At 40.6% G+C, this 13,740-nt stretch overlaps 1 protein-coding gene and 1 non-coding gene across 4 annotated transcripts in view; one reads left to right on the top strand and one right to left on the bottom strand.

The window, feature by feature from the left end:
* The window catches only part of ITGB1BP2 (integrin subunit beta 1 binding protein 2), a 38,459-nt gene extending 29,660 nt beyond the window's left edge, over positions 1 to 8,799 (top strand). For 2 of the 3 annotated variants that reach the window (XR_008707850.1, XR_008707851.1), the window contains 2 exons: positions 8,173 to 8,288; positions 8,525 to 8,799. The gene's annotated coding sequence lies outside the window, so the exon portion shown is untranslated. The remainder of the gene's footprint in view (positions 1 to 8,172; positions 8,289 to 8,524) is intronic. The other variant, XR_008707852.1, reaches the window with a different exon arrangement.
* Positions 8,800 to 8,908: 109 nt separating this feature from the next.
* LOC129640471 (U6 spliceosomal RNA) lies at positions 8,909 to 9,011 on the bottom strand. Its single transcript, XR_008708840.1, has one exon. It is a non-coding gene; the product is annotated as a U6 spliceosomal RNA (small nuclear RNA).
* Positions 9,012 to 13,740: the final 4,729 nt, after the last annotated feature.

The raw sequence follows: 13,740 nt of genomic DNA, 5'->3' as shown, positions 1-13,740 counted from the left end.
TATTGGGGATCTTCTGTGTTTCCATGCAAATTTTAAAATTATATGTTCTAGTTCTGTGAAAAATACTATGGGTATTTTGTTAGGGATTGCATTGAATCTGTACATCACCGTGGGTAGTATTTTAACTACTAGGTCTTCCAGTCCATTAACACAGTGTATCTTTCTACCTGTTTGTGTCATCTTTAATTTCTTTCATCAGTATATTATAGTTTTCTGAGTACCAGTCTTTTATTTCCTTAGTTAGATTTATTCCTAAGTATTTTATTCCTTTTGGTGTGATTGTAAATGAAATTGTTTCCTTAATTTCTCTTTCTGGTAGTTTATTGTTAGTGTATAGAAATGCAATGGATTTCTGTATATTAATTTTGTATCCTGCACTTTACCAAATGATGAGCTGTACTCTTTTTTTGGTGGTGTCTTTAGAATTTTCGATGTATAGTATTAGGTGGTCTGCAAAAAATGACAATTTTCTTTCCCTTTCAATTTGAATGCCTTTTATTTCTTCTTCTTGTCTAATTGCCATGGATAAGACTTCCACTATTATGCTGAATAAAAGTGGCAAGAGTGGGCATCCTTGTCTTGTTCCTGATTTTAGAGGAAATGCTTTCTGCATTTAACCATTGAGTATGATGTTAAGTGTGGGCTCGTCGTATATGGCTTTTATTATGTTGAGGTATGTTCCCTCTGTGGGCTTCACAGGTGGCACAGTGGTAAAGAATCTGCCTGCCATTGCAAGAGACGCAGATTTGATCCCTGTGTCAGGAAGATCCACTGGAATAGGAAATGGCAAACCACTCCAGTATTCCTGTCTGGAAAATTCCATGGACAGAAGAGCCTGGTGAGCTACAGTCCATGGGGTTATAAAGAGCTGGACATGACTGAGTGACTGAGCACACATGCACACATGTTCCCTTTATACCCACTTTGTTTTTTACTCTTCGGCTATGCTGCGTGGCCTGTAGGATCTTAATTCCCCCACCAAGTATTGAACCTGGGCCCTTGGCAGTGAAAGCACAGAGTCCTAACCTCTGGACTGCCAGGGAATTCCCTTTTTTTCTATACCACTTTTGTAGAGAGTTTTTAAATCATAGGTGAATGCTGAATTTTGTCAAAAGCTTTTTCTGCATCTATTGAGATGATCATAAGATTTTCATTCTTAAATTTGTTAATGTGGTATATGACATTGATTGATTTGTAGATATTGAACCATTCTCACATACCTGGGATAAATCCCACTTGATCATGGTGTATGATCCTCTAATGTATTGTTGAATTTGGTTAGCTAATATTTTGTTGAGGATATTTGCATCTAAGTTCATCACTGATAATTGGCCTATAATTTTCTTTTTTTGTGATATCCTTGTCTGGTTTTGGTATCAAGGTGATGTTGGCCTCACAGAATGAGTTCCAAAGTGTTCCTTCCACTGCAAATTTTTTTAATAGCTTGAGGAAGATAGGTGTTAACTCAACTTTAAATGTTTGTTTGGTAGAATTCCCCTGTGAAGCCATCTGATCCTGGTCTTTTGTTTGTTGGGAGATTTTTTTATTATTATCACTGATTCAGTTTCATTACTGGCAATTAGTCTGTTCATATTTTCTATTTCTTCTTGGTTCAGTCTTGGGAGATTGTGCATTTCTAGGAATGTGTCCATTTCTTTTAGGTTGTCCATTTTATTGGCGTATAGTTGTTTGTAGTAGTCTCTTATGATCCCTTTAATTTCTATGGTACCAATTGTACTTTCTTTTTAATTTCTGATTTTATTGATTAGGACCCTTTTGGTTTTTTTAAAAAAAATGTTTATTTATTTTTGGCTGTGCTGGGTCTTCATTGTTGCACAGGCGGAGGGGGCAATGGCACCCCACTCCAGTACTCTTGCCTGGAGAATCCCATGGGCGGAGGAACCTGGTAAGCTGCAGTCCATGGGGTCGTGAAGAGTCGGACACGACTGAGCGACTTCACTTTCATTTTTCACTTTCATGTATTGGAGAAGAAAATGGCAACCCACCCTAGTGTTCTTGCCTGGAGAATCCCAGGGACGGCAGAGCCTGGTGGGCTGCCATCTATGGGGTCGCACAGAGTCGGACACGACTGAAGCGACTTAGCAGTAGCAAGAGGGGGCTACTCTCTAGTTGAGGTGCCCAGGCTTCTTATTGTGGTAGCTTCTCTTGTTGTGGAGTACAGGCTCTAGGGCTCATGGGCTTCAGTGGTTGTGGCTCACAGGCTCCAGAGCACAGGCTCAATAGTTGTGTCACATGGGCTTAATTGCTCTGTGACATGTGGGATCTTCCCAGATCAGTGATTGAACCTGAGTCTCCTGCATTGGCACATGGATTCTTTACCACTGAGCCACCAGGTAAGCCCCTCGTTTCTTTTTTTTTTCCCTTGATGAATCTGGCTACATGTTTATCAATTTTATTTATCTTTTTAAAGAATTAACTTTTAACGTCATTGATATTTTCCATTGTTTTTTAGTCACTATTTCATTTATTTCTCTCTGATTTCTTTCCTTCTACTAACTTTATCTTTTGTTCTTCTTTTTCTAGTTCCTTTAGGTGTCAGATTTGTTTATTTGATATTTTTCTTGTTTCTTCAGGTAATCTCATATCACTGTATTTATTTATTTATTTGGCTACACTAGGCCTTAGTTGCAGCATGTGGGATCTTCAGTTTCAACATACAGAATCTTTAGTTGTAGCATATGGGCCCTAGTTCCCTGACCAGGGATCAAACTGGGGCTCCCTGCATTGGGATCAAGGATTCTTATCCACTGGACCACCAGAGAAGTCCCTTGTATCACTATAAACTTCCCTCTTAGAACTGCTTTTGCTGTCTCCCGTAGATTTTGGATCATTGTGTTTTCGTTTTCTTTTGTCTCCAGGTATTTTTAAAATTTTGTCCTTGATTTCTTCACTGATCCTTTGGTTTGTTTAGTTTCCATGTATTTGTTGGTTGTTGTTTTTTTGTTTTTGTTTTTGTTTTTTACAGTTTTATTTTCTTGTAGATTTCTAGTCTCATAGTATTGTGGTTGGAAAAGATATGATACTTGATATGATACTAGTTTTCTTAAATGTACTGAAACTTAGTTTTATGGCCTAGCATTTGATCTCTTCTGGCGAGTATTCCATGTGCACTAGAAAAGAGTGTATATTTCCACTGTTATTGGATGGAATGTACTATATTTATCTATTAAGTCCATTTGGACTCATGTTTTATATAAGACCAGGGTTTCCTTGCTTATTTTTCATCTAGATTATCTGTCCATTGATGGAAATGGGGTGTTAAAATCACCTAGTATGATTGTGTTGCTGTCAGTTTCTCCCTTTATGTCTGTTAATATTTTCTGTATGTACTTAGGTGTGCTTATGTTGGGTGCATATATTTACTATTGTTATAGCTTCTTTTTGTGAGGAAGCTTTGCCACAGCATGCAAGATCTTAGTTCCCTGACCAAGGATCAAACCTGTGCCCCATACAGTGGAAGCACAGAGTCTTAACCATTGGACAGTCAGGGAAATCCCTGTTATATCTTCTTTGGATTGATCCCTTAATTATTATGTAATACCCTTCTTTGTCTCTTGTTACAGTCTTTGTTTTGATATATATCCACTGCTGCTGCTGCTGCTAAGTCACTTCAGTCGTGTCCGACTCTTAGCGACCCCATGGACTGCAGCCCACCAGGCTCCTCCATCCATGGGATTTTCCAGGCAAGAGTACTGGAGTGGGGTGCCATTGCCTTCTCTGATATATACACTACTATCTATAAAATAAATAAGTAGTAAGAACCTACTATATAGCGCAGAGGACTCTACTCAGTACTCTGTGGTGACAAAGGGGATGTATTATATGTATAGCTGATTCACTGTGCTCTATAGCAGAAACTAACAACATTGTAAAGCAACTAAATTCCAATAAATTTTTTAATAACCTATAAAATAAAGTCTATTTTGTCTGATATAAGTATTGCTACCCCAGCTTTCTTTTGATTTCCATTTGCCTGAATACCTTTTTCCATACCCTCACTTTCAATCTGTATGTGTCTTTGGATCTGAAGTGTATCTCTTGTAGGCAGCGTATATTTGGGTCTTGTCTTTGTATCCGTTCATTCACTCCATGTCTTTTAATTGGAGCATTTAGTGCATTTCCATTTAGTGCATTACCCATTATTGATGGATACATACCTATTGCCATTTAGTTAATTACTTGGGGGTAATTTTTGTAATTTTTTTTATCGTCTCTTATTCTTTGTTCTATTCTCTTGTAATTTGATGACTGTCTTTAGCATTAGTTTGGATTCCTTTCTTTTTGTGTATGTGTTTCTATTATAGATTTTTAGTTTGTGGTTATCATCAGGTGTGTGTATGTATGTAAAATCAATGTATATACACATATATGTGATTAAGCTGCTAATCTCTTAATTTCAAAGGCATTTTAACAGCTCTGCATTTTTACTTCCCTCACCCCATGATTACTGTTTTTTACATCATATTTTACATCTTTTCATCTTGTGTAGCCTTTAATGACTTATTGATTTTTAGTGCTTTTATTTTAAAACTTTCCTACTAGCTTTGTACGTGGATGATTTACTACCTTTACTGTATATTTGCCTTTATCAGTAAGCTTTTTCCTTTAATAATTTTCATGTTTATAGCTGTGGCCTTTTCTTTTTCACTTCCCTTTAACATTTCTTATAAAGCTGGCTTGGTGGTGCTGAACTCATTTTTTTGCCTGTCTGTAATACTTTTACAGATTTGATTTGATTTCTCCATCAAATCTGAATGAAAGCCTTGCTGGGTAGAGCATTCTTGATTGTAGGTTTTTACTTTACTTCACTTTATTTATTTTTTTCCTTTACTTCACTTTATATGTATTGTGCCACTTCCTTCTCACCTGAAAAGTCTCTGCTGAAGTTAGCTGATAGCTTTATGGGAATTCCTTTGTATGGTATGTGTTGCTTTTCCCTTGCTGCTTTTTATATTCTCTTTATCTTTAATTTTTGCCCTTTTAATTACAGTGTGTCTTGGTATGGTCCTCCTTGAATTGATCCTGTTTAGGACTTTGTGCTTCCTGGACCTGGATATCTGGATATCCAGGATAGGGAAGTTTTGAGTTATTATGTCTTCAAAAAGTTCTCTGTCCGTTTCTCTCTCTTCTCCCCCTGGGACCCCTGTAATGTGAATGTTAGTATACTTGATGTTGTTTCAGAGGTCTCTTAAACTGTCCTCTTTTCTTTTTATTCTTTTTTCTGTTTTACTTTGGTGATTTCCACTACTCTCTGTATGCCAGTTTGCTGATCCATGCCTCTGTATCATTTAGTGTACTTTTAATTCCTTTTAGTGTAGTTTTCGTTTCAGTTATTGTATTCTTCATCTGTCTTTGTTAAAAACTTCTAACTTCTCTATTCATCTATTCATCTCTTCTTATCCTGAGTTCTTTGATCATGTTTACAATCATTACTTTGACCTCTTTATTGGGTAGATTGTCTATCTTCACTTCACCTAGTTCTTCTTCTGGAGTTTTATCTTGTTCCTTCATTTGGAACATGTTCCTCTGTCACCTCATTCTGCCTAATTTGCTGTTTTTATTTCTATGTATCTGGTAGATTGGTTATGTTTCTCAACCTTGGAGAAGTAGCCCTTTGTAGGAGACATCTTATGTGTCCCAGCAGCACACTTCCCTGTTGTCACCAGAGCTATATGCTCTAGAAGTGGCTCCTTCTGTTATGGTGTGTTGACTACTGTGGGTGGTCTCATAGGTGTGGCTCACCCCTGGTTTGGTTGGTTTTCAGACCCTGCATTGTATAGAGGCTACTAGCTGCTGGTCAGCAGGGTCAGGTCACAAGATCCTGGCTGAAGGACCCAGGTTTGGGGGTGGGGGTGGTCCTGGGCTAGTGCTTGCTCACTGGTGGGCAGAATCAGTTTCTAGGATGGATTTCCTGGATCTAGTGTCAGCCTTCTGAATGGGGCTGGTGAATGGCGCTGGTTCCTGATGTGCCTGGCTGCAGGTTCCCGGGTATTCCATTGCTGGTACTGGCCCACTGGTAAATAGGGCTAAGTGGCTGGCTGAGGAGTCCAAGGCATCTCAGTGCTGGTATTGGCCTGCTGATAGGTGTGGCTAGGGCCCAAGTGGTCCCAAAGCTAATTAATGCCAGCTCATTGGTGTGCAGAGCCAGGTCTTGGTATCTCTGGCTTCAGGGCCCTATGCATCCCAAAGCTGGTTTCAGCCCACTGGTGTATGGGGCTGGATCCCTGGGCTGCTGGCTAAAGAGCTCAGGGTGTCCCAGGGCTGCTCTCTGCCTGCTGATGTTTTGGCTGGGTCCTGAGAAGGCAAGCTGTGGGGCTGTGGTGATCCTGGGGCCAGTGTCTATCCATTGGTTGGTGGGGTTGGAGTCCAAGAGATCTCAACAGTGGTGCCCACTCACCAGTGGGTGAAGCTGGGTCCTGGCACTAGTGCCAATCCACTTGTGGGTAGAACCAGGTCCTGGGGTCTCTGGCTGCAGGGCCGAGGGGTCCCAAAGCTGATGTCTGGCCACTGGTGATTGAGACCAGTTCTTGACATAGCTGCAGGGTCTGGGGTGTCCTCAAGCTTGTGTCAGCCCACTGGTGATTGAGGATGGATCCTGCTGGCTGAGGGGCTCAAGAGGTCTCAGAGCCGATGTTGGCCTGCTGGTGGGTGAGGGCATAGCCCAGTAGGTTCCAGGGCTAGTGCCAGCCTGCTGGTGGGTGGGCTGGGTCCTGCCATGGCAGGTTGTGGTGCTACAGTGGTCCTTGGGCAGATGTCTGCCCACTGATGGTTGAGGCTGGTTCCAAGGCTAGAGCTTGCTCACGGGTGGGTGAGTCCGGGTCACAGAGTGTCCTGAGGCTGGTGCCTGCCCACTGGTAGACAGAGCTGAGTCCTGGGGGTCTCTGGCTGCAGGGCTTTGGGGGTCCTGGGTCTAGTACCTGTGCTCTGGTGTATAGGACTGGGTCCTGGGCCCTTTGCGGACAGGGCCATGTCCAGAGGCAGCTGTGGGTTCAGAGGGTTTTAAGACCACCTGCCTGCTGGTGTGTGTGGCTGTTCCTGCCTGGCTAGTTGCTTGGCCTGAAGCATCCCAATATGGGTGCCTACAGACTGGTGGGCAGGAGTGGGGCAGCATCCCAAGGCTAATTAACTAGAAGCAGGATTCCAAAATGGTGCTTGCCAGCCCCAGTGTCTCTGTCTCCAGGATGAAACATATGTCTATGTCCAGTTGCCTCTTGCCTCTCTGGAAGGCTGGCCAAGATCAACAGGTGGCTCTGACCTAAGCTTCTTTCAAATTACTGCTTCAGCCCTGGGCCCTGGAGCATATGAGATTTTGTGTGCCCTTTAAGACTGGAGTCTCTATTTCCCATAACCCTCTGATTCCCCTGAAAGTAAGCCCCACTGGCCTTCAAAGCCAAACATTCTGGGGATCATCTTCCTGATATTGGACATTTGGACTGGGGAGCCCGATGTGGGGCTCAGACCCCTTGCTTCTTGGGGAGAGCCTCTGCAATTGTAATTATTCTCCCATCTATAGGTTGCCTACTCTGGGGTATGGGTCTCGACTATACTGTGACTCTGGCCCTCCTACTCATCTCATTGTGGTTCCTTCTTTACGACTTTAGTTGTAGGAGATCTTTTCTGCTAGATTCTGGTCTTTCTCATCAATAGTTGCTCTCATCAAATAGTTGCGATTTTGGTGGTGCCAGTGAGAGGAGGTGAGCTCAGAGTCTTCCTGCTCGGCCATTTTGACCAATAAAGAAACTAGTAAGAAATATTTTTATCTTTGACAATCTTACAGGTTAGAAACCTATAACTAATAATATTTTTTTTTTTACTAAAAATACATGTACATGGCAAAAAACAACACAAGCAATATAAAAGGATATACAATTGAAATTATAACCCCTGTTCCCTCAGTTCCCTTTCCAGAGATGCCCACTGTCAGTTTCTTGTTTATTCCTCCAGATATCTTGTATGCAAACCATGTATATACAAGTATAATAAATGGGTGTATATGTGTGTGTGCACATGCATTTGAATATGTATGTCTGATTTACTGATGAAAACATCTGAACATACTTATTTGTTCATGTGGGTTAGTATATTTTAGGAAAAATTCCTAGAGGTATGATTGTTGTATCAATATATTATAGTGATTGATATCATTCCCAGCCCAGTATCCATGCCATGTCTTCACCATTGTTCAGCAGTCATAAAGTTTGAAGAGAGTGGAACTGATCTCACTCCCAGCTTCAAGAGTGGGTGCACCACCGTGTAACATGATCAAAGTAAGTCTATCCCCTGTGCCTTGGTTATTGGTTCAGGCAAGCCAGGCCTTCACCAATCACTGCATACCACTGTCCTGTCAAAGGGAAAGTTCAGGAATGGTCCAGTGATACCAAGTCAATGAAATGTTAGAAGATATTTGTTGATGTATTGGGAGGAAGAAGGTTGATTTTCTTTTTTTTTTCCTTTGCTCTTGTGAGAGAGAATAAAAGCCAGCTTTGTCTCTTCTTTTGCACAGTATGTTGTAGCTGATGTGAAGAGTTCAAGTGCTGCAGCCCTTTTGCTACCAAGAACGGAGTCAAACAGTGGAGCTCACACTTGGGATGACTGAACTGACAGATGGTAGGAAATTAGGTCCTTGGTGATACTGTTGAGCCACAGAAGCAAACCAATTTCCAAGCCCACTCGTCCCCTGGAATTTGCGTTACTGGAACCAATAGATCATCTTTATTGTTTAAGACTATTGGAGTTGAGTTTTCTGTTACTTACAAATAAAAAAGCATATAAACTTTATTTTTTTTCCTTTTTTAAAAAAGTTTTTATTGGTGTATAGTGGATTTACAATGCTGTGTTAGTTTCAGGTGTACAGCAAAATGATTCAGTTATACATATACATGTATTCAAAAATGTGGAACGCTTCATGCATTTGTGTATCATCCTTGCGCAGGGGCTGTGCTAACCTCTATATCATTCCAATTGTAGTAATGTGCTGTAGTAATGTAGTAGAGTGTGCCAAAGTGAGCACACTTTAAAAATTTTTTGATGAGTTGTTTTACAAAAGATATACCGATTTACAATCCAACAACAAAATATGAGTGTTTTTCCACAGCCTTGCCAAAATAATATATTATCAAACTATCTGATACTGCCATTTTTATAGGAAAAGAGTGGTATCTTAACAGTCTTTTTATCATGAGTAAGGTTAAACTTTTTGTTTGTTTGTTTATGTTTTGGCCATGCTGCTCAGCATGTGGGATCTTAGTTCCCTGACCAGGGACTGAACCGTGTCCCCTGCATGGAAGCATGAAGTCCTAACCACTGGGCCACCAGAATTCCCTAAGCTTTCTAATGTACTTAAAATTCACATGTATTTCCTTTTTTTCTGCATGTGTATGTATACTACTCATGTCCTTTGCCTAGTTTTCTATTTCTCTTTTCTTATTGCTTTGTAAAAGCTTTTTGTATCCTAAGTAAATCAGGTTCTTGTTATGTGGGTTGAAATGTACTTTCTGAATCTCTTCTTTGGCTTTTGATTTTCTTTTTCCATTAAAATGTTTTGTTTTTTTTTTTTTGGCTGCACTGAGTCTTCATTGCTGCTTGTGGGCTTTCTCTGTTGCAATGCACAGGCTTCTCATTGCAGTAGCTTCTTTTGTTATGGAGCCCAGGCTCTAGGGCACACAGGCATCAATAGCTGCAGCTCATGGGCTCTAGAGTGAGGGCTCAGTAGTTGTGACACATGGGCTTAGTTGCCCTAGAGCATGTGGAATTCTCCTGGACCAGGGATTGAACCCCATCCCTTGCACTGACAGGCTGATTTCCAACCACTGGACCACCAAGGATCTTTTTGCATTTTTTAAAAATTTTGTTTATTTATTTTTGGCTGTGCTGGGTCTTCATTGCTGTGCAGGCCTTTCTCTAGTTGCTGTGAGCAGGGGCTACTCTCTAGTTATGGTATTCTCTTGTTGTGGATCACAGACTCTAGGGTATGCAAACTTCAGTAGTTGTGGCTCCTGGACTTGAGAACACAGGCTCAGTAGTTGTGGTGCACGAACTCAGTTATCTGCTCCATGGCATGTGGGATCTTCCTGGACCAGGGATCAGCCCCATGTATCCTGTGTTGACAGGTGGATTCTTTACTACTGAGCCAGAAGCCCTGCTTTTTGCATTTTTATGGCAAATATATATAACATAAAATTTAGCATTTTAAAGCGCACAATTCACTGGCATTAAGTATATTCACAATATTGTATAACCTTTACCACTACTTATTTCCAGAACTTTCTCATCCTAAAGAGAAACTTTGTTCCTATTAAACGATAATTCTCCATTGTCCCTTCCAACAGACCGGTAAACTCTATTCTAATTTCTGTCTCTATGAATTTGCCTATCGTAGGTAACTTATATGAGTGTAATTGTACAGTATTTGAATTTTTCTGTCTTATTTCATTTAGCATGTTTTCAAGATTCATATTTATTGTAACATATATCAGAATGTTATTCCTTTTTATGGCTGAATAATATTCCATTCCATGTATATACCAAATTTTATTTATTCCTTCATCTGTTGATGGACACTTGAGTCATTTCTCAGTTCAGTTCAGTCGCTCAGTCATGTCCAATGCTTTGCGACCCCATGGACTTCAGCACACCAGGCTTCCCTGTGATCACCAACTCCTGGAGCTTACTCAAACTCATGTCCATTGAGTCGGTGATGCCATCCAACCATCTCATCCTCTCTCATCCCCTTCTCCTCCCTCCTTCAATCTTTCCCAGCATCAGGGTCTTTTCAAATGAGTCAGTTCTTCACATCAAGTGGCCAAAGTATTGGAGCTTCAGCTTCAACATCAGTCCTTCCAATGAATATTGAGGACTGATTTCCTTTAGGATTGACTGGTTGGATCTCCTTGCAGTCCAAGGGACTCTCAAGAGTCTTCTCCAACACCACAGTTCAAAAGCATTAATTCTTCAGCATTCAGTTTTCTTTATAGTCCAACTCTCGCATCCATTCATGAATACTGGAAAAAGCATAGCTTTGACAAAACAGACCTTTGTTGGCAAAGTAATGTCTCTGCTTTTTAATACACTGTCTAGGTTGGTCATAGCTTTTCTTCCAAAGAGCAAGAGTCTCTTAATTTCATGACTGCAGTCACCATCTGCAGTGATTTTGGAGCCCCAAAAAATAAAGTCTGTCACTGTTTCCATCGTTTCCCCATCTGTTTGCCATGAAATGATGTGACCAGGTGCCATGATCTTAGTTTTTCAAATGTTGAGTTTTAAGCCAACATTTTTACTCCCCTCTTTCACTTTCATCCAGAGGCTCTTTAGTTCTTCTTACTTTCTGCCATAAGGGTGGTGTCATCTGCCTATCTGAGGTTATTGATATTTCTCCCATCAATCTTGATTCCAGCTTCTGCTTCATCCAGCCTGGCATTTCGCATGATGGACTCTGTATATAAAGTAAATAAGCCGGGTGGCAATATACAGCCTTGATGTGCTCCTTTCCATATTTGGAACCAGTCTGTTGTTCCATGTCCAGCTCTAACTGTTGCTTCTTGACCTGAATATGCTGCACTCAATATGCTAGCAAATTTGGAAAACTCAGCAGTGGCCACAGGACTGGAAAAGGTCAGTTTTCATTCCAATCCCAAAGAAGGGCAATGCCAAAGAATGCTCAAACTACTGCACAATTGCACTCATCTCACACGGTAGTAAAGTAATGCTCAAAATTCTCCAAGCCAGGCTTCAACAGAACGTGAACCGTGAACTTCCAGATGTTCAAGCTGGTTTTAGAAAAGGCAGAGGAACCAGAGATCAAATTACCAACATCCGTTGGATTATCAAAAAAGCAAGAGAGTTCCAGAAAAACATCTACTTTTGCTTTATTGACTATGCCAAACCTTTGACTGTGGATCACAATAAACTGGAAAATTCCTAAAGAGATGGGAATACCAGACCACCTGACCTGCCTCTTGAGAAATCTGTATGCAGGTCAGGAAGCAACAGTTAGAACTGGACATGGAACAACGGACTGGTTCCAAAGAGGAAAAGGAGTACATCAAGGCTGTATATTGTGACCCTGCTTATTTAACTTATATGCAGAGTGAATCATGAGAATCACTGGACTGGAAGAAACACAAGCTGGAATCAAGATTGCCGGGAGAAATATCAATAACCTCAGATATGCAGATGACACCACCCTTATGGCAGAAAGTGAAGAACTAAAAAGCCTCTTGATGAAAGTGAAAGAGGAGAGTGAAAAAGTTGGCTTAAAACTCAACATTCAGATAACTAAGATCATGGCATCTGGTCCCATCACTTCATGGCAAATAGATGGGGAAACAGTGGAAACAGTGGCAGACTTTATTATTATTTTTTTTTGCTCCACAATCACTGCAGATGGTGACTGCAATCATGAAATTAAAAGATGCTTACTCCTTGGAAGAAAAGTTATGACCAACCTAGACAGCGTATTAAAATGCAGAGACATTACTTTGCCAACAAAGGTCCGTCTAGTAAAGGCTATTGTTTTTCCAGTAGTCATGTATGCATGTGAGAATTGGACTATAAAGAAAGCTGAATGCTGAAGAATTAATGCTTTTGGACTGTGGTGTTGGAGAAGACTCTTGAGAGTCCCTTGGACTGCAAGGAGATCCAACCAGTCAATCCTAAAGGAAATCAGTCCTCAATATTCATTGGAAGGTCTGATGTTGAAGCTGAAGCTCCAATACTTTGGCCACCTGATGTGAAAAACTGACTCATTTGAAAAGACCCTAATGCTGGGAAAGATTGAAGGTGGGAGGAGAAGGGGATGACAGAAGATGAGATGGTTGGATGGACATGAGTTTGGGTAAACTCCGGGAGTTGCTGACGGACAGGGATGTCTGGCGTGCTGTAGTCCATGGGGTTGCAAAGCGTCGGACATGACTGAGTGACTGAACTGAACTGAATACTTAGGAGTGAAGTTTTTGTATCATGTGGTAATTCTATGTTTAAATTTCTGAGACCCTACCAAACTATTTTCCACAGCAGCTACAAACATTTTACATTTCTATCAGCAATGTGCAAAAGTTCCAATTTCCTTTTAAAAAAACTTTATACAATTTATCTAAACGTAAAAAAGTTCATGCATTTCTCCCAACCCCTACCCCCAGCTTCTTAAAACCCCTCTTTGCCTCTTGCCACCATCAGTCTGATCTCTGTATCTCTAAGCTTGGGGATTTTTGTTGTTATTATTTTCAGATTACACACAGAAGTAAGATCATACTCTATATATCTTTCTCTGTCCTACTTGTTTCATTTCCCTCTAGGTCCATCCATGTTGTTGCAGATTTCAAGATTTCATTCTTTTATGGCATATATATATATATATATAATTTATTTATTTATCACTTCATCTATCAGTGGATAGTTACATTGTTTCCATATCTTGGCTATTGTAAATAATGCTGCAGTGAACATAGGGGTGCATATATCTTTTCAAATTAGTGTTTTTGTTTTCTTTGGATAAATACCCAGAAGTAGATAAGACTTCCCTGCCTGTCCAGTGGTTGAGACTGTGCTTCCAATGCAGGGGGCTCTGATTTGATCACTGGTTGGGGAACTAAGATCCCACACACCAAGCAGTGCAGCAGGAAAATAAAATTAAATAAATAAAAATTAAAATACCCAGAAGTGGAACTGCTGGATCATATAGTAGCCCTATTTTTAATTTTTTGAGTAACCTCTATACTGTTT

This window comes from Bubalus kerabau, chromosome X, assembly GCF_029407905.1.
Source record: "Bubalus kerabau isolate K-KA32 ecotype Philippines breed swamp buffalo chromosome X, PCC_UOA_SB_1v2, whole genome shotgun sequence".
In the NCBI taxonomy this organism is placed as follows: domain Eukaryota; kingdom Metazoa; phylum Chordata; class Mammalia; order Artiodactyla; family Bovidae; genus Bubalus; species Bubalus kerabau.
Note: the sequence above shows the minus strand (reverse complement) of the source record. Positions and strands in the feature narration are given on the sequence as shown.